This window comes from Palaemon carinicauda, chromosome 3, assembly GCF_036898095.1.
Source record: "Palaemon carinicauda isolate YSFRI2023 chromosome 3, ASM3689809v2, whole genome shotgun sequence".
Classification (NCBI taxonomy): domain Eukaryota; kingdom Metazoa; phylum Arthropoda; class Malacostraca; order Decapoda; family Palaemonidae; genus Palaemon; species Palaemon carinicauda.
The window spans coordinates 89,692,551-89,715,050 of NC_090727.1; positions in this window are offsets into that span (position 1 = coordinate 89,692,551).

Sequence of the window (22,500 nt, forward strand, 5' to 3'; positions counted from 1 at the left end):
TCCTTAGAAGGTAGACTTCTAAAAGATGTTTCATATAAGGGCATTGACATCGGCCATTTGATAAATTTTGAAATCATATATATATATATATATATATATATATATATATATATGTGTGTGTGTGTGTGTGTGTGTGTATGTTCATGCATACAGAAGATTTATTGTATTTCAACCTATAGTTTTATATATTTATTTACGTTATAAGTACCAGTACCTATTTTTGTTACTTAAAAGGTATGTGACAAATATCATTGCGACTTTGTCACTGGAATTATACCAGACTTCAATTGATGAACCAATCAACCTTACTTTGAGAAATCCATTGACATTGTCTACATGCCTAGCTGATATACTCGTTTCAAAGTATTCAGTAGCTTTGCTTTTCCAAAATAATGTTATCACCAATTGCTGGAAACCATAGATTTATGAGGGATGGAAAAAAATGGACACTTATACATTTTACTCATCATCACTCTCGAGGAATAAAAATTGTTTTCTATTTTTACTAATGTTTTTATTTTATTTTTATAATTTGGTTTAATTTTTTAGTTGCAAATCTAAAATGTGTAGGAGTCCGAGTAGAATATCTCTCAGTGCGATTCCACACCTCGGTTTTAAACCTCTTCTATTATGTTTGATAATTTGTGTTAACCATCTAATCATTATCTATCACCATAAAACATTTTATTGCTCTTCCGGCTCATTTTATATGTGCAGTACACAGTCTTTCCTAACAGGGATTTACTCGGTAGCCTAATAACAATGGGAATGAAGGAAAGAAGGCAAGAAGGAAGGGGGGGGGGGGGAGTACTAGGATAGCAATAGGTGTAAACACCGAAGGAGGGTTGGGGGGAACCTCTGCGTCACAGTTACGTGATTAAGTAACACCTCTTCGAAACGATCTGAAGGAAGGGAAGAAGTTCCCTTTTTTTTCTAAGAGTAAACGGGTTAATTAAGCACATCTGTCAATTCATTGTACCACCAAAAATTAGGCCAATGTTTGAAACATTCATTGCTGTAGTTTCATGGAAATTCATAAGGCGGTTTGTTAAATATTTGGGGAAAACATTATTACACGGCCTCTGGAAACGATAGTAGTATTAAGAACAGGATGGAACTGTCTGGGAAGATCTGAATATAAAGGATGGTCAGAATTATAAAAAATCTTATGCAACATGCATTATCGCATAGAGAGCAAGCAATGTTTTAAGTCGTCCTTTGCAAAGAATGAAGGAAAGAAGGCAAGCAATACATCTGCTTTGATGCAAAGACAGGGATACGGCATGATCTCAATCGACTAATTGAACTTGAAATAGACAATGTTAAAAAGACTGCAAAGGCTTCTTATCTCCTTGAAAAGTATGATGTAATGAAAATAACAGTGGAAGACACATTAGTGAAAAAAAAAAAAAACATTGAAAAAGGGTAAGTGTTTTGGTTGCATTGAGCCGAATATTTATTTGAAACCTGTCAATCAATTTGCATTGCAAATGGAACGTCAGGCCAGCAATCTCACTTCTAAAGAAGTTCACATCCCTAAACGATATTGTTTTCATTGGAAAGGTTTCTGAGTCAGAACTGAATTTACTTATTTCAATGAGAATCAAATATAGAAAGAATGATATTGTTCCTCACGAGGAGAAAATGGACACGTCATTTTGAAGGGAGGAAAGAATTTGGGGAAGAGATAGAAACCAAACAACCATATAAATCGTCATTATTGTGTCATTTATATGTTTGATGTTGATCAAAACTTATATCATTCTTCTTGCTACATAAAACTGATCTCGTTACATAATGTTATTTTGTTTCATAATGTTTTCATCAGTAACAGATAAAGTTGTAATAAGACGTTTTGCAATTTTGTTTGTATTTGTTCCCTTTATCAGGTCCTGTCATCACTGACTTCAAGCTGTAGGACCCCCACTTTTATCCCCACACACAGAATCATAGACAGAATTATGAAAAAAAAATTTGCAACATGCATAATGAACTAATTGAATGACAGTGGCAAAGATTACTATCTAGATCAGGAATAAAAATTTAATAGACCGTAAGTTTCTATCCGACAAATTAAGATGAGAATCAGCAGCTGAAGACCAGACAGGAGAACAATACTGAAAACAAGGTAGAATGAAAGTATTAATACACTTCTCCAGAATAGATTCATCACCGAAAATCCTGAAAGATTTTCTCAATAAGCCAATTTTTGTGCAATAGAAGAAGATACAGACCTAATGTGTTTCTCAAAAGTAAATTTGCTGTCGAGAATCACACCTAAAATTTTAAAAGAGTCATACAGAGTTAAAGAAACATTATCAATACTGAGATCCGGATGTTAAGGAGCCACTGTCGTTGACTTAATTACAATCATACTTTGAGTTTTGTTATGCTTCAACTTCATACCCCATAATTTGCACCATGCAATAATTTTAGCTAAATCTCTATTAAGGGATTCGCCAACCCCAGATCTACATTTAAAGGATGGAATTGATGCAGAGTAGCATCATCTGCATGTGCAACAAGCTTGTTTTCTAGGCCAAACCACATGTCATGTGTGTATGGTATGAAAAGTAATATATATATATATATATATATATATATATATATATATATATATATATATATATATTATATATATATATATTGCTCTTTGTTATATAGGGGAGATAATTGTGATCAAACGGCAGGAAATCAGAGGTATATTGAAGAGTATATGACTTTTTTTTTTTTTAAAGAATCTTTATCTCTTTATTCTTGTTTTACTCGACCTCCCTGTTGGTTTCGGATCCTGACCTAATTCCCAATAGTTTCAATGGATCCTTTTTTTATGTTGGATTAGATGTAGAAGTTATGAAGGACTATTTATTCGTGTGGAAATTATGAAGATGAAAAATTTAAGGATTGTGTTTTTCCTCCCTCATCTGTTGTTGGGACTCCTCAAAAGAAAAAATGATTTCTCTTTTAAGAGACAGGAATGTTTATTTGTGAAAAGGGGGAAGGAAAAAATATTTTTTATTTATATGTAGTTTTGATTCTGTGCAAGAAAAAAAGGAAAATTTGTGTTTTATTTTAATGCAATTTTAATCAAGTGCAATTTAGATCCATAAAGGATTTGAGTAAGTGAATACACTTCTCCCAGTATAAAACTAGTGATAAATTGACTATGTTATTAATGTCGGATGAGATATGAACACTTTTATTATGTTTTCAAAAATGAAAGGGAAAATTCTTACCAGAAAAACGTTCCTTTCTGACATCACAATGTTTCAGATGACTGAAAGGAATATAAATTTTGGTTTTCCAGTCTCCCAATTTCAATCATCTCTCTCTCTCTCTCTCTCTCTCTCTCTCTCTCTCTCTCTCTCTCTCTCTCTCTCTCTCGGCTTTAAGCGACTCCTCCTGAGCTTGTAAACGTCTAATTATAACTACCCTTTGATAGCAGAAAAACTTTCAAACGTCTTTGGAGTTCCAAAGGTCAATTGTAATGATTCTGAGCGGGAATATCATTATACGGTAGTTTGGTGGAGTCGGTGAAAGTGGCAGTTTCAATTTCGTGGCTCTCCTTTTGTTGTTATTGAATCTCTTGTTGTTGTTATTGAATCTCCTGTTGTTATTGAAACGCAGATTGAATCGTTATTATTTGAGAAATTGTGCATTCTCTCTCTCTCTCTCTCTCTCTCTCTCTCTCTCTCTCTCTCTCTCTCTCTGTACGTTCACTCATGAGATTTATTGAAGATTAAAATCATTATTATTATTATTATTATTATTATTATTATTATTATTATTATTATGCTTATGTATCTTTGAAACATCTATATAAAAGTAACTTGATTCCTGACTTAAAAGGAGGTTGTGCGCTGATTATAATTATAAAGTCTATAAATGACCATAGTATTTAGAGAGGATTCACATTGAGGAATGTGGACGAAACTAATATAATATCTTGTTATATTTGAAAGTATTTTTATCTTTTCTATTATAAAATACTTCATACCATTTTTGTTTTTACTCAGTTTTATTATATAGAAGTACTGTACGCGACCCGTCAATAATGTTGGCTAAATATTTAGATAGGCACATCCACAGTTGTTCATGATTTTAAAATTGTTTATTTTAGCAAATTCCACAAACATGTCTCCTCTGTCATTCCTTGTTCCTCCACCAAATTTATCTACTGCCGATTCTCTCATCTTTTCACCTACTTTGCGATGTAGGTTGGCCAGGGCACCAGCCGCCCGTTGAGATACCACTCTGGCCTATTCTTTACAGATTCTTCTCCCAAGGGGTTAACTATGGGAATGTAATTGTTCAGTGGCTACTTTCCTCTTGGTAAGGGTAGAAGAGACTCTGTAGCTATGGTAAGCAGCTCTTTTAGGAGAAGGACACTCGGGCACTATGTTCTATCTAGTTTCTCTACCTCTTGTTTTGTTGAAATTTTTTATTGTTTATATAGGAAATATTTATTTTAATGTTGTTACTATTCTTAAAATAATTTATTTTTCCTTGTTTCCTTTCCTCACAGGGCTATTTTCCCTGTTGGGTCCCCTGGGCTTATAGCATCCTGCTTATCCAACTAGGGTTGTAGCTTAGCGTTTGATAATGATAGTAATAATAATAATAGCACTGAAATCACCCAAAGCCAATGGAAATTGAGTCTTATGTGTTTTTCATAAATATCTCCAGATCTTCGTAAAAGTTTTTATTTCTTCCTCTGTATGGGATGTTGTTGGTGCATACGTTTGAACGATCTTCGGTTTATACTTCCTATTTAGTTTGATAATTAATCTTTCAATTTTATCACTACTGCTACAAAATTCTTCTGTTAACTGCAAGATTCTTATTAATATAAAATCCCACTCCATTTTCTTTGTTGCTTTCTGTCGTCTGAAACAAAATATATTGCCCTTTTTTAAATCTATGTAAGGTTCCCCAGTTGTTCCAATCCAACAAACCTAGGAGACCAAAGCGAGATATTTATTCTTAGGATTAATTGTCAGTTCTATGTTACTGTCTGCTTGGGATTTGATATCATTATTTATATGATGATGATGATAATGTTATTAACAAAAATAATAACGGGAATATTGATATTGATAGTAATAATAATGATTATATTTTTTCTAACTCTGTGACCGCAGAATTTAAGACACGTCTTATTGTTGCTTTAAAGTTTTGTAATCATTGTAGCAGTGATCAGTTATTCTAAATACTACAAAACGAAACATTTATTATTATTATTATTATTATTATTATTATTATTATTATTTTTATTATTATTATTATTATAAGCTACAGCCTTTGTTAGAAAAACAGAATCTTATAAGCTCAAGGGATCCAAAAGGGAATAGCCCAGTGAGAAAAGGAAGTAGATAAACTACAAGTGCTATAATAAACAATTGATCTAGAATAATCTAAGACCAGTAACAACATTGAAATAGATCTCTCATGTATAAACTATAAAGACAGACTTATGTCAGCCTGTTCAACATAAGGAGATTCGTTGTAAGGTTGAACTTTAGAAGTTCCACCAATTCAACGGCTAGATTAAGAAGTTGATTCCACATCTTGGTCACAGCTGGAATAGATGAAACTTCTAGAATACTGTGTATTATTGATCGTTGCGATGGAGAACGATTACCTCTTAAATTAACGGCACTCCTAGTATTGCGAACAGGGTGGTAGTATTTGGGAAGATCTGCATGCAAAGGATATGAACAAAAGAACACAACTGAATCCATGGAACAATGGAACTCATTCTGTGTAACAATGGAGAACGAACAACAGTGGATGGAATGGCCAGTGAAAAGTCCTTCTTTTTATATATTTGAAATGAACTCAACTGGAGTAAATATAAAGAATGTCGAAATGTATGTTTTATTATTATTATTATTATTATTATTATTATTATTATTATTATTATTATTATTATTATGATGATGATTAATAATATTATTATTATTATTATCATCATCATTATTATTTATGATTTACATAATTTACATTTAATCCGATTTTAATTAAAGTTGTTAGAAGTTATTTGGCAAATGGTTTTTATTTCCTTGAATACATTTTACCTTTTAGGAGCTCTAAGATCACAAGCTGATTTAGAGGTTAAAATGATGTATTTTCGATCTCAGAAGGTAATTGGTCGATGGATTCATAATTGAATGCAAAACCAATTTTGAAAGTTTATTAAGTTATTAGTATTTTCCTTTTTTCTTAATTTCACGAGAATTGGTAAAAGATATCTGTAGTTTCTAAATATTTTCCTGAAATGCTATTTTATCCATTCTTTAAAGGCGTTAGGCTATTCTTAAATCCAAATCTTTTTACTTTGATTACAATTTGTATAACGGTTTTTTCAATGGTCTCAGTTTTTCATATTTTTTTTCTAGGCATACAATGAAGTTTCTACAGTCAAACGATAGCTATTATGAATGTTCCCCCCGCCCCCTCTTTCACTGTTTCGCTGTAGAAACTTCATTTTGTGTCCAGAAAAGAATCTGAAGAACAAAGACCATTGAAGTTACCTTTATACAAAGTTTTAACAAAGGTCATTTTGATTTAGAAATGACCTCTCACAGTTTACTGAAAACCATTTACTCATTACACTCCTCCAAGGCTCTGTTATTCATCCAACTACATCTATTTCACATTATTTTCATTTGGTTGTCATTTTTTTTTTCTATACCCAATGACGTCTAAAGGTTTTGATGAGTCCTAACAAACCATATACATTTATAATCTACTTATTTTTCAAATTGTTTTTGTGACTACTCTTAGTCAGATCTTAATCCTCCTACTGCGTTGATTTAGCCTTTAGCACTACTTGTATATTTAGGGACTTTGGTCATGCGGAGAGAATGGAAAAATAAAGGTTGAAGAAAAAGTTCATAATTCCGTGTTAAAAGGAGCAAGGGTAGAAGGCCTTAAAATGGCGGGGTATATGGTTTGAAAGACTTACTCGTTTCCCAGTTATTATTATTATTATTATTATTATTATTATTATTATTATTATTATTATTATTATTATTATTATTATTAGCTAAGCTACAACCTTGGTTGGAAAAGATGTATGATATAAGCCCAAGGGCTCCAGCAGAGAAAAATAGCCCTGTGAGGTAAATAAATAAGAACATTGATAAAACTACAAGAGAAGTAATGAAAAATTAGATTAAAATACTCTAAGAACAGTAACAACATTTAGATCTTTTATGTGTGTATATATATGTATATATATATATATATATATATATATATATATATATATATATATATATATATATATACACACACTCAAATCTGTAATGCACATAAATTTCAAACACACTCATACACTGTAATGTGCTATCTCTCTCTCTCTCTCTCTCTCTCTCTCTCTCTCTCTCTCTCTCTCTCTCTCTCTCTCTCTCTCTAATAATAGAAAAACGTGCTTCAGCTTACCATTGCTTGTTTCATATAGTTAAAGTTTTTATGCCAATGTTATCTTCAATCGTTTGTATATAAGCTTGTTCTTTTGTTTGAATAAACTGGTCATGTGAGCTTGTCTTTCCGTTCAGACCCTTATCGACCTGTCACAAATCTATGTAAATAATCTTTTCGTTTAGAAAATAATCTTTCAGCTAATATCATGTTTATGTAACAGCTGATTGGTTCGTAAGGGATGATAACTCAACAGGTAGACCTTTAGGCTCCCCTCCCCCCCCCCCCCCCATCCCTTGTTCACAATGACGATGAGATTACAGACAAGCCGATAAGTCACCACAACTTTAGAAGGATCCTTCTAGAAGTATTGGCGTTGATCCAAAAGGCTTTAGATTTAGGATCGAGTCTATTTCCTGGTGGTATTTGCAACACATATATTCTTCTATTTATTTACTTTTGTTGCGTTTTATCGATTCCTCGACTAATCCTCTTTTAATATTCTTCTTCTTTTGGGTCTTAATTTTGACCTGGGTCTGACATTTATTTTGGGGTTTAATTTAGGTTCAGGTATAAATTATTGAAATTTTTGAGCGATATGCGAAAGTTTTGATTAGAACGAAATTTGGTAATAGTCAGTACCTTATTCTTCTCATAATCATAATCTTTAGCCATTTATAGGTTGTTCCATTTTACCTACTTTTTAGGATTCTCTCAATCTTACATGCGTTTTTAAATTCATCTTTTTACCCTATATATATATATATATATATATATATATATATATATATATATGTATATATATACATATATATATATATATATATATGTATATATATATATATATATATATATATATATATGTATGTATGTATGTATATGTATATAGGGTAAAAATTCATCTTTTTACCCTATATATATACATATATATATATATATATATATATATATATATATATATATATATATATATATATATGTATATATATATATATATATATATATATATATATATATATATATATATATGTATATGTGTATGTATGTATGTATGTATCGAAACACTTGCTCTTAATCTTTATCAAATAATGAAGATTTTTTGCAGCATTTTATTCACTAAAGAAACGGCCCTATTCACGTTGAAGGTTATGATCATTCAAGATAGTATTTTGGTCCCTTTTACAAAAGTATTTGATTATTGAAGATTTGTCAGCTATAATTGGATTTCCCCCGAAGATCGTCAGTGTTCCGGCCAGTGTAATAATAGGCTGCTTGTAATTAAGTTTCTTTTCTGATTTAGTGAGGCGACTTTCTTGCTCATTTGGATTTCTTTGAATCTATCTGGATAGATATGTTGAATCCGAGCCATTTCTCATATATTCCAAAGTTATTTATAGAATTTTATAGTATTTAGTTTTAATAAGATTTTCCACTCTGGTTTACATTTCTCAAGTTCGTGTCAATGACTCCTAAGGTAAATTTCGATGGTACAGCGTATGTGTTTTTCTAAACCAAGAGCAATTATTTTATTTCTGAAATGACAGAAGATCTTCTGTGAAGTTCTCTATATAAACCTACGAAAAGAAAATGTATTCTCAGTTTAAACATTGATACGGTATTATTTGCTATATCTACAATTTCAAACTACTGTATCCTCTTTCAAGGGAGCTATTTGGCTGTCAGGGAACTACAAGTATATAAAAATTTCGCTATTTAGATTTATGCACATATTTTAATAATAATAATAATAATGATAATAATAATAATAATAATCTGCAGAAGGAACTGCGATCATTTGTATATTTACTTAAGATCTGCTGCCTTTGATTGTCTCTTGAAGGAGCAAAGAAAGGTCTTCGGGAATAAACGCAAATGGCAAACGCCTCTTGGTATAATTATGAAGGAAATATTTTCCCCTTGGTGATTTTTTTTTTTTTTTTTTGATGTGTGGGAGACATTGACTTTTCTTTTTATTGAGACGTTGAGAATTTAATATTGTAAGTTATATAATAATTTTCTAAACTGTCTCTTCAGTTTAGTGGAAACCATTTCATATTGCTTCGATAACGCGGATGCAATTGCAAATGTTGTTCCTCTGCACTTCAGGATATGTGAAAGGAACCGCCCTGTCCATTTCGCCCTTTGCTGTCTCCTTTTCAATTCCCTAAACGCCCTCTGGCAATGGAAGGAATCGATAGAGGCCATGAAATACAGTTTGCGAATCCAGTGAAATCTTGAAACAGAAATATAGAGCTGAAAAGACGGCAGAAGACACATCTTTCCATTTTTGGTCGGGAAAGCCGATTGGGGTTTTAGCAAGAGATATATTTTATAGTCATATTATGGTGTGAATTAATTATTTTTATGGGTTCAATGGCAAGTTAGAAATGTAGGTAAAGTCTTGATGTGTAAAATATAGTTTACCCCAGGTTAAATAACTACTTATTTTTATTAATCTAACAAAGAACCACTAACTTTTTTTAAGATTTTCTGTGACTTGGCAAAGGAAAGATTTCTTATTCCTTTTGCGTTTCACTAATGATATAATTTTTCCAACGAAAAACACTTGGTATTAGAGGTAATTAGCCAGCAGCCCTTGACATAATCGCTTTGTAACCCTTCCAGAAACCACATAATTACTTCCATTCTTGCCTGTTTGTCTTCCAACAATTCCAACTCTTGGTGAGATAAAAATTCACTTCACGAACATCATGTCTCTAGAGAATGGAACTTGTAATGTTTCTCAAGATGATATTTATTTTGAAATTGAGTTTCATGTAAGTGGGGGATATAAACTCGACGATATCTTTTATCATTTATTATGGAGAGAGAGAGAGAGAGAGAGAGAGAGAGAGAGAGAGAGAGAGAGAGAGAGAGAGAGAGAGAGAGAGAGAGAGAGGGGGGGGGGGGTTGGCGAAGAAATGAGAAGGGGTGAAAGAGTCCGAGGGTGGTGAGAGAGAGAAGGGGTGAGATCAAGAAGGAGTGAGAGACGAGAGAATATTGAGAGTCAAATGAGATTGGCGGGGGGGGGGGGGGGGAGGCAAGATGTTCATTCCATACCAGTTGTGTTACAGATGAACTCTATGATTAGTTGGTAGCTTGACTCCGCGTTATTCATTTCAGTGTTAAAATTACAAACTTCATTTTTAACTAAGCTGTTGCGATTTGTGAAACGACAGGAAAAAAAAGATAAAGTCACGCCATTTTTAAGGTACAAGACCCCAAGGATTTCAATAGATAAAATAGAATTATATTTGTATAAGAACTAATTTTGGGCTAGAGTTCGTAAACAAATGCACAAAAGCTATCTAAATTATGGTACCAATGGGGCAAGGGGTGGGTGCGCTTTAAAGAACTTAATTTCAAGGTTGTAAGCAATGTTTCTCTCCCTTTTTAGCTTAGCATTTTCAGTTCGTATTGTATAGTTTCTTTTGTACGGTACATGTATATTTTTCTAGTTTTATTACCCTGGTTTTTGGACAGCTTACTAGAAGATGTAAATGAGAACGTAGCAGCTGGACAGTAATCAGTTTCAGTAAACAGTAATAGTGATGTGGTTAAGGATCAACCTGAAGGAACAGTGTTTCATGGCGACTGAGACATCTTTGATCAGCTGGTTTCTGATGTTTAAGGAACTATATCAGTTCAAGGAACAGTTGGAATCTACATGGAAGAATTTGCATTCTGTGAAGATGGTGGCCTGAAATAAGTCCCTCGTATGACTGAACCCAGTCCTGAGAAGATTCAAAAGTCCAGTTTAAGAGTTTCCACCATACTACCGAAGAAAACGACCTGAAGAAGCAACCATCATAGAGCCTTCAAACTGTGCTGAAAATTACAGCATCAGAATTCTGTTTTTTTTTTTTTTTTTTTTTTTTTTTTTTTTTTTTTTTTTTTTTTTTTTTTTTTTTTTTTTTTTCTCTAGATTATTACTTGTCATATGCCCTTGGAGGGTCAATTTATCCCTGCTATATCGGGATCTGTGTCTAGTAGGCTACTGCCAATTCTCCAAATTGTACGACAATTATGTGTGTATATATACATATATGCATATATATCTGACATATATATATATATATATATATATATATATATATATATATATATATATATATATATATATATATATATATATATATATATATACACACACACGTGTATATTATATATATATATATATATATATATATATATATATATATATATATATATATATATATATATATATATATATATATTATACACACACAGCCGGAAGGGGGGAGCCCCGCCCTGCCAGCGGGAAGGGGGGGAGCTCCGCCCGGCCAGCGGGAAGGGGGGGAGCCCCGCCCGCCCATCGGGAAAGGGGGAGCCCCACCCGGCCAGTGGGAAGGGGGGAGCCCCGCCCGGCCAGCGGGAAGGGGGGAGCCCCGCCCGGCCATCGGGAAAGGGGGAGCCCCACCCGGCCAGTGGGAAGGGGGGAGCCCCGCCCGGCCAGCGGGAAGGCGGGAGCCCCGCCCGGCCACCGGGAAGGGGGGAGGCCCGCCCGGCCAGCGGGAAGGGTAGAGGCCCGCCCGGCCAGCGGGAAGGGGGGAGGCCCTCCCAGCCAGCGGGAAGGTGGGGGGGGGGGAACCCCGCCCTGCCAGCGGGAAGGGGGGAGCCCTGCCCTGCCAGCGGGAAGAGGGGAGCTCCGCCCTGCCAGCGGGAAGGGGGGGGAAGCCCGCCCTGCCAGCGGGAAGGGGGGAGCTCCGCCCTGCCAGCGGGAAGGGGGGAGGCCTTTCGGGCTAGCAGGAAAGGGGGAGCCCTGCCCAGCCAACAATAGAGAGTTCCTGTATCTAGCTTATTTTTAAAAAAACACGAATGGTGGAATCAGGAAGACAGTCATGTAAAGCAACACAAGAATCTTGAAGACTTCTTTCTCTCCATGAAGAAGAAGTCTTCAAGATTCTTGTTTTGGAGATGACTTCTTCCTCCTGGAGAGAAAGAAAAAGTCTTCAAGATTCTTGTTTTGAAGACTTCTTCCTCATGGAGATAAAAATTAAGTCTTCAAGATTCTTGTTTTGAAGACCTCTTTCTTCAGAGAAGAAGGGGATCAACGACAAGTGGAATCAGGAAGGCAGTCCTGAAAAGCAAAACAAGAATCTTGAAGAAGATGAGGAAGAAGAAATCTTCAAGATTCATCTTTTGAAGACTTCTTCTTCCTCATGGAGAGACAAAAGAATCTTGAAGACTGATAACTGATTTATTTGAAAGGATTCGGACAGAAAATACAGGAAGAAAAGGGAGACAGGAAAAATAAAGTATCCGAAAAGGAGAACTAGTTATTATTTGTTGATCAGTTTACGATTGTGTGGATTTGAAATGAGAAAGTATAGCCCATAATGTTGAAGATCCAAAAATAAAGATTGTGCAGAATAAGGCAGAAACTGCACAGAAGTAGAGAATATTGAAGGACCAGAGAAAGCTAAAATTCTTCAATCCGAAGTATTTTTTTTCTCTAAAAGGAAGAACTTCTAAGGAGAGACACTCCAATTGGACGTCTTCCTGTTAGCACGTTCTTATAAAAAAAATAATCATCTAGGACCGACGAAGGAACGGGTTTGGGATCGGAGATTTTTGGTTTACTGCGCCCCTGATTTGAACTTCGGGCTCCAGCTTCGGTCGTCATTCTGTGTCAGACTCATCATCATCTGTCTGCCATCAGTGTTCGTGTCATCCAACACAAGTAACAGCTTTTAAAAGATACAACCAACGCTCGGTTCCCCTTACGGGCTGCCAACGCAAGGGCCCGTGGTCTGCCATGTATATAGGCGGGTCAGTCTAAATCATCATCATCAGGAGAGGCAAAATGAGACACGAGACCTCTTACGGTCATTATAAAAAGTATATTTTAATTGCAAAGGGATCTATGGTTCAATTTGATTCCGTCGTCATGAAACGCCTTCAAGATGTTCGTCAAAAGAAATTCGACCAAGAAGCACGACGGCAGGAGGAGAGGAACTTGTCAAACGAATACTCTGAGGAACGTCAAAACGAAAATGAACTGGGAAGACTAGGAACGGGGTACCTTCACACGCGCATAGCCTACACGTGTGTGTGTATATATATATATATATATATATATATATATATATATATATATATATATATATATATATATATATATATCTCACAAGCACACGTGATTTTAATCAATGTTAATATATATATATATATATATATATATATATATATATATATATGCGTGTGTGTGTGTGTGTTTGCTGGGTTTTATTTTCTTACCTGTTACTATTTTGCTAATTTCTATGATGAATTAATTTATGGGGGAATAAAACATTAAAGGGGATTTCGTATAATTACGTTTTGATATAGCTGACCATAACAGACAGTATGTAGAGTGTAGAGAAAATAGATCTTCCTCATTCCTGTTTTTCTCAGGCTAAACTAAATAATTTAGCATTTGAGTCCTATTGAATTAAGACACTCTTCATGGATGTTGATGCTTATGGAGGTGTAAACCCGAATGCTATTTTTCCTTCGTTTTTTATAAAGACCACCGATATATTAGCTCTTAAGTTATCTGCTATTTTCTTCAAGTTATCAAATTATATATATATATATATATATATATATATATATATATATATATATATATATATATATATATATTATAAACACAAAAGGAGAATTGAGTTTGTTTTAATTTTTCCTTTCGTGGGTATAATACTTAATTATCTTATGCTCATCTCGTGTTAGCTTTTGTGATTTCTACACACACGCACACATACATACATATACTTATATATACATATATATAATGATAAATTTTGCACATTTAGACATGTTTTTCATATTTATATAAGCCATATATTATACTCCCTTAAAATCTGGATTCTCTCTATACATCGGGATCAGAGAACCAAGGGGGAATCAACTCAAGAGATAATAGTTTCTGGTCGGCCGGGGAATCGAACGCTGGTCCGAGACACTGGCACGAAAATTGGTATTACACACACACACATATGTATATATATATACATATATATATATACACTGTATATATATTATATATATATATATATATATATATATATATATATATATATATGTGTGTGTGTGTGTGTGTATTTGTAAATATATAATTTGCGTGTGTTTTGTATTTACAGTGGATATTTGAGACGTCAAATGATAATAAAGAATTGAAATATGGCAACTTGATTTGTAACTGCTGTATGCTTTTGCTAACAAAGACAGCCCTTTACTGTCTTTGGTTCGCTAAGGTTGGAGAAGGCTCCGCCCATTTCGTAGTAGTAAGAAGAGCAACACCTAGGCTGTTTTGTCATGGGAACACTAGAGACATCTGACGATAGATTTCCTCCGAGTGTCGGCGTTCCTTTGATTCTAAGTGTACATAGACCTTTTTATAAAAATTCAAACATAATTCCTTTTAACATATATATTTAACTATTAAGTTTACATCACTCCTATATTTGTGTTTAAGCAACGTATAGAATATATATATATATATATATATATATATATATATATATATATATATATATATATATATACATTTTCTTTTTTATTCACTGATTTAAGGTGAAATCCATCTGACGGATTGTGTATGAATGCATCTATGTGTATATAATTATTTTACTCATTTTATGTAATCATTATTATTGATGTAATAAGTGATTTTGACTTTGAATCTCTCTCTCTCTCTCTCTCTCTCTCTCTCTCTCTCTCTCTCTCTCTCTCTCTCTTGTGAACGAAAACTTCATATCCGAATGTTTTCAAGAAAAATATTCCCTGAAATAGGAAACGTGACCCGGAGGGTTTTAGGTGAGGCACCTTTATCTGGGGAGGAAATGGTGAAGCCCAATGTCTGGTGGCCAATTTACATATGTTCTTGCTAAATCCTATTCAGTTTTTTTTTTTTTTTTTAGAAACAGACTCTTATCTCTTGCAAATATGGATATATATATATATATGTGTGTGTGTGTGTGTGTGCGTGTGTGTGTGTATGTGTGCGTGTGTGTGCATATACATAGAGGTTTTTCTTTTTACCTTTCATAAAGGTGAAGGTATTGGTGAATTTTTTCTTTTTCTTATTTTATAAAATACTGGTTTAGAATTGATTAAAATTGTTAACATTTCACTTAGATTTAGAAAACTTTACCCTTATATTGCATGATGTTTATTTTGGAACAATCCCAACTGACCATTTCTTTTTCTGCTGACCTTTTCATCTATGAGAGGGAGGAATTCATATTTGCAGTAAAGTCTTTCCACCAGACATCAAAATATAGAGTGGGAAAGAGCATCTGAGAACGAAGATTGATCCTTTTCTTCCTTTGTACGGGAGATTCCTTCGCTTCCATTTCCGAAAAGCGAGATGATTCGGAGGGAAATCTTTATTGAAAACAGTTTTCAGGGATTTCGTTGTTATCCTAAGAACTTTATGCATACACACGACTTACTTTGAGTGCAAGGAGTTGTCTCGTGGAGTTTATGTAATATGTATACATATATATATATATATATATATATATATATATATATATATATATATATATATATATATATATATATATATTCGGTCATGCTCATATCTCCTCGTCCCTCAGGTAGGGGGATGAGGCAGTAGTCATGCCTAAGTGAGAGGGTGGCGGGGCGTGTGTGTTCCTGTGTGCATATCTATCTAAATATTTAGCCGTCACTTATGACGATTAGTGTACATTAGTTAGTAATATTTAAAGTGGAAGTAGTTTTATACTCTGTGTTAATTTTAATACTGTTGGCAATACCTCTCTTTACGTGTATGTTTTTAGAGAGAATTTTTGTTTAATATTTTATTCCTTTTTATTAAAGATTTATACACATATTGATAAAAATTATATCATTATCATGTCCATGTAATGCTAAATCATAAGACTCATACTGTCAAATATTCTAATTACTCTTGAGGATGAAAATAGCATTTTTATATATACTAAAAGTAATATTAGGAATGTAAAATTGCGACTCATAATGCTTCCACTTAAGTTTATGTTCACAGGGCAAGACTTCCGAAGATCATCAGCTGTAATTATTTGCGTCAAGAATAAGATTGAGTAGTATAAAATTAGTTTTAGTTCTTATCTAGTTTTATTTAACTGGCACCTGTCTCGAAAGAACTTCAGAGACTCGATACATTTATTCAAATTTGTGGTATTGAATTCTAGATATCCAAGTGTCCCAAATTTAGGAAGGACCTCATAAAGGTTAGTTGTCGAAAGGTTCACTGTTTAAAAATCATTCCTCGACAACGCCAAATTGAATTCAGGCGTTAAAAGATAATTTTCTTGTTTATTTCATTAACGATTTCAACATGCGAGCTTAGGGGAGATTTTAGAGAACTTAGTTTTGCATATAAGTGAACACCACTCTCTCTCTCTCTCTCTCTCTCTCTCTCTCTCTCTCTCTCTCTCTCTCTCTCTCTCTCAGGTCATATCATAACCTAACATATTCCTTTAGCTACCCTTTCTTCATGTATTTTAAGATATTTGGTGATCAATGTATTCTGAAGTATTTTAATGTTTCATTCTACCCTTTTTTTCGAGTATTTTTCTCCTATCTGGTCTTCAACTGCTGATTCTCATCTTGATTTGTTGGCCGGGAACTTACGGTCTATTATATTTCTTATTCCTGATCTTGATATCAATCTCTGGCACCGTCGTTCAATTAGGTCGTTATGCATTTTGCATAAGATTTTTCATAATTCTCTTCATCCTTTACATTTAGATCTTCCCGGAAAGTTTCATCCTGTTCTTAATACTAGGTATGCTGTTAATTCTAATAGGCAGACCTTTTATATCATGAGGCTCAGTACTACGCAGTATTATAGAAGTTTTATTCCAGCTGTGACCAAGTTGTGGAATGATCTTCCTAATCGGGTAGTTGAATCGGTAGAACTAATAGGCAGACCTTTTATATCATGAGGCTCAGTACTACGCAGTATTATAGAAGTTTTATTCCAGCTGTGACCAAGTTGTGGAATGATCTTCCTAATTGGGTAGTTGAATCGGTAGAGCTTCAAAAGTTCAAACTTGCAGCGTATGTTTTTTATGTTGAATAGGCTGATATAAGTCTTTTTATAGTTTATATATGAAATATCTGTTTTGATGTAACTGTTTAAAATACTTTATTTTAATAGTTCATTATTTCTCATCGTTTGAGTATTTCCTTGTTGGAGACATTGAGTTTATAGCATCTTGCTTTTCCAACTAGGGTTGAAGGTTAGTAATAATAATAATAATAATAGTAGTAGTAGTAGTAGTAGTAGTAGTAGTAGTAATAATAATAGTAGTAGTAATAATGATGATAATGGTAATAATAATAATGATAATAATAATGATAATGTTAATGATAAACCTCCGTTCCTGTTTCCTTTCTTCCATCTTGCTGTCTACACTCAACTTATTAGCTGGGCGTTAGATGGCCTCCCAGGTACCAGCGCCGGGTTATGTGGCCCATATTAATATATGCTCTTCAATCTAATCTAAAATAGATACTACAAAATTTCCATTTAGACAGACAGACAGACAGACAGACAGACCTCTTGAAAATCAACGTTGGCTACTTATGGGAAAATTGAGGGAGAGGTAAATGGTGATGGATAATTGAATGAGGAAGGAACGCTGGATAGCGGTGGCAGTTTGGGAAGGATGATGATGGAGGGAAAGAAGAAACTACATTTTAAGCATACTTGCATCTTAATTTGTTTTTAGAATTCTGTTATAAATAAATTGCGCTGTGATAATTATTTTACAGCATATCATCCGGTAAAAATAGACAGGTGTCCTTTGTTATGTATGTTTGTATAAAAATTTAATTAAGTGTTAAAAGGTCGCTCATTAATGGCAGAGGCAAGAGATTGACCATATATACACTTGATCAGTGTTCAGGCCCCCTCTCCACCCAAGCTAGGACCTTCGAGGACCAGTCCATGGCAGCTCCCCCAAACCCTCCACCCTTAGCTCACAAGGAGGATAAGGTTGAAGACACTATAAGAAACTATTGAGCTTGAGCGTGACTAGAATCTAAGTCCAGCAGATCGCGAGGCAGGGACGTTTCTAATAGGAAACCACAACCCCTGAATTATGTGCACTTTATGCTTGCCATCGTTTCCATCTAAAATGTCTGGACAATCCATTTGGTGATGGTGAAGCCTGATACATTGGCTCGCTACCTATTAATTGATGAAATTCATAATTGAATAGCAGAGCATTGACAAGTGAATGGCATTTCAATTGAGTGAACACATACGTTGATATTAAGCAGGTCGAGCGTAAAAGATTTGGTTTCTGTTGGATGAATTCAGTGAATAAGAGGATGGAAATCATTAATAAATTGAAAGAAGCAACAGTAGAGTCATTTATTTTCCGAGTTTTGTTAACGTGATGATATTCATTTTGCAGGTACGGGATGGTGATGAGAGAGAGAGAGAGAGAGAGAGAGAGAGAGAGAGAGAGGAGAGAGAGAGAGAGAGAGAGAGAGAGAGAGAGAGAGAGAGAGAGAGAGAGAGAGAGAGAGAGAGAGATGACTGAAAATTCAGATAACTTTGATTTAAACTTATTACTCTATTACTTTGAGATGAGTTATAGAAATAAAATTTCAGAATTCAGACGTAATATCTCAAATATATATATATAGCGTATATATAATGTATATATGTATACCTATGTATGTATATATGTATATACATGAATAATATACTTTTATGTATGTTTGCATGTCCGGATTATATATATATATATATATATATATATATATATATATATATATATATACATACATACATACATACATATATGTATATATGTGTGTGCATACTGAATAGGCGACCCATCAAAAATGGCGGCTTATTATTTAGATAATCACGCACCCCCCTTCTCATCAGGGTATGACTACTACTTCTCCCATACCTAAGGGACGGGGAGAGCTTAGTGTGACTGGAAAAAATATATCTATTTTATATTTTTATATATAACACGACACTGGCTCTTTTGCTCCAACTTTGAACTTTTGAAGTTCTACTGATTCAACCACCCGATTAGGAAGATCATTCCACAACTTGGTCACAGCTGGAATAAAACTTCTAGAGTATTGCGTAGTATTGAGCCTGGTGATGGAGAAGGCCTGGCTATTAGAATTAACTGCCTGCCTAGTATTACGAACAGGATAGAATTGTCCAGGGAGATCTGAATGTAAAGGATGGTCAGAGTTGTGAAAAATCTTATGCAACATACATAATGAACTAATTGAACGACGGTGCCAGAGATTAATATCTAGATCAGGAATAAGAAATTTAATAGACCGTAAGTTTCTGTCCAACAAATTAAGATGAGAATCAGCAGCTGAAGACCAGACAGGAGAACAATGCTCAAAACAAGGTAGAATGAAAGAATTAAAACACTTTTTCAGAATAGATTGATCACCGAAAATCTTGAAAGACTTTCTCAATAAGCCTATTTTTTGTACAATTGAAGAAGACACAGACCTTATATGTTTCTCAAAAGTAAATTTACTGTCGAGACTCACACCTAAAATTTTGAAAGAGTCATACATATTTAAAGAAACATTATCAATACTGAGATACGGATGTTGAGGAACCACCGTCCTTGACCTACTTACAATCATACTTTGAGTTTTGTTAGGATTCAATTTCATACCCCATAATTTGCACCATGCACTAATTCTAGCTAAATCTCTATTAAGGGATTCACCAACCCTAGATCTACATTCAGGGGATGGAATTGATGCAAAGAGAGTAGCATCATCTGCATATGCAACAAGCTTGTTTTCTAGGCCAAACCACATGTCATGTGTATATAGTATGAAAAGTAATGGGCCAAGAACACTACCCTGTGGAACACCAGATATCACATTCCTATAATCACTATGGTGCCCATCAACAACAACTCTTTGAGATCTATTACTTAAAAAATCAAGAGAAGTAATGAACAATTAATTTAGAATATCTTAATTATTATTATTACTACGAGCTAAGCTCCAACACTGAAAAATAGCCCGGTGAGAAAAGGAAATAGATAAACTACAAGTAAAAATAGTGATGATTCAAAATAGAAAATGTTTTGAACAGTAACATTATAATTTTTTTGTAGAATTATAAATAGAGGCAATGCCCATATATTCTTCCTCATATCAAAAACAAAGATAGGTAGTCAGAATAGGTCACCCAAATTCCACATATCATCTCGAAATCCAAAAGGGATTAATATTCAATATAAGCGATTGAAAGGTTTACTCATCCTGGCAGCTTTCTCTCTCTCTCTCTCTCTCTCTCTCTCTCTCTCTCTCTCTCTCTCTCTCTCTCTCTCTCTCTCTCTCTCTCTCATATATAGATGTGTATTTTAACTTTCCTTAAGGGTAAAAGTATTGGCGAACCCTTTCTTTTTCTTACCGCATTAATATTTTTTTTAAACTGATTTAGAATTAATTGAAATTTTTAACATTTCAATTAGGTTTAAAAAAATTACCATTATATTGCATGATACTTATTTTTGAACTATAATAACTGCCTATTTCTTTTATTGCTTACCTTTTATTATCTCGGAGAGAGAGGAATTCTCATCAAAATATAGAGGGGGAAAATACATCTGAAAACGAGGCTTGATCCTTTGCGTTGTTTTTATGGGAAATTCCTTATTTTCTCATTTCCGAAAAGCGAGATGATTCGGAGGGAAATTTTTATTGAAACAGTTTTTAGGGATTCGTTGTTATCCTAAGAACTTTATGCATGCACATGACTTACTTGGATTGCACGGAGCTGTCACGGGGAATTTTCCGAAGGATTTGGTGCTCCTTTTTTTTGGGGGGGGGAGGTGTTAATTTCCTTAGAAAGTTGGTTATTTAGTTTGGAATTTATAAAGGATTTTTTATGTAATTTTTATGAAGGAAATTATGAGATTTTACAGTGGTGGACATTGATTACATTTGTTATAATGTCCTTGCATGATGCATTAGAAATGAATATACAACTCCAAAACATTTATTTTAATTCTAATGGAAGCCTATCTTAAAATCAGGAAAATCCTGCCATTGTATAAGACAAGTACATTATATCCCGTCTTTACGGGCTGCCTCAGTAGAAGAGCCTGTGTCTTGCTATAGGCAAGGCATTCTAAAACGAACGAACGAACAAAATCCCGTCAGCCAAATGCACATAAGAGTAAAAACTGTAATTCCTTTCACGGAGAATTTTTAGAGATAGCGCTGAGACCAGATTTTTTGTATAGCCTTTGTTGGTAATAAAACTGTATTCCCACTTGAATTGTGTCAATGGTTAAGATGTATTCAGGTGTGTGTGTTTTTGTCATTCAGAATGTACATCATTCTGCCTTATTTTACTCGGAAGCGGGACATTAAGAAAAAGTACACACGATAAAGCATTAATGAAACTCCCAACCTTTTCGATGCTTCTCTTTGGAAGCTTCAGTAGAGGAAGTAAAGACAGAAAGAACGAAATGTTAAGACATGTTAAGAATTGAGGAGGAGAAAAAAAAATTAATTTTGTAAAAGATTTTTTTCTTATATTAGCAAAAAGTTTAGTTTGAAATGGAGAGAGTTGGTTATGGTCTCCAATAAAGAAGGTAGAGTAGGACGTGACTCAGAAAACAATTTTGCGAATAATGAAAGTAATTTTTCAATTAGAAAGGGTGAGACCAGGCATTTGATCATTTTAGGAAAAGAGGATTTTTGCATCAAGAAAACGATAATTGAAGAAAATTATCAATTTTCTGGCTCACAAGTTTGCAAAAATAAATAAATAAATAAATAAACGAAGGAAGAACTAATAATTTTACTTTAGTGAAGAAAGAGGGGATGGTGTGTGAAAAATTTTGTAGTCTTAAAAATGTACATTGAATAGATAGATTAATTAGGTATTTAAGGGTGAATAAGAAAATAAGTATATAGAAGGGAAGTACCCGTGAATATGGCTTAACATGAACAATGAAGTATTGGAGATAACTTAATAAACCAGAAGTCAATTTAAACCTGTGAACACTGTATTTGTACAGAAAACAAAGTAAA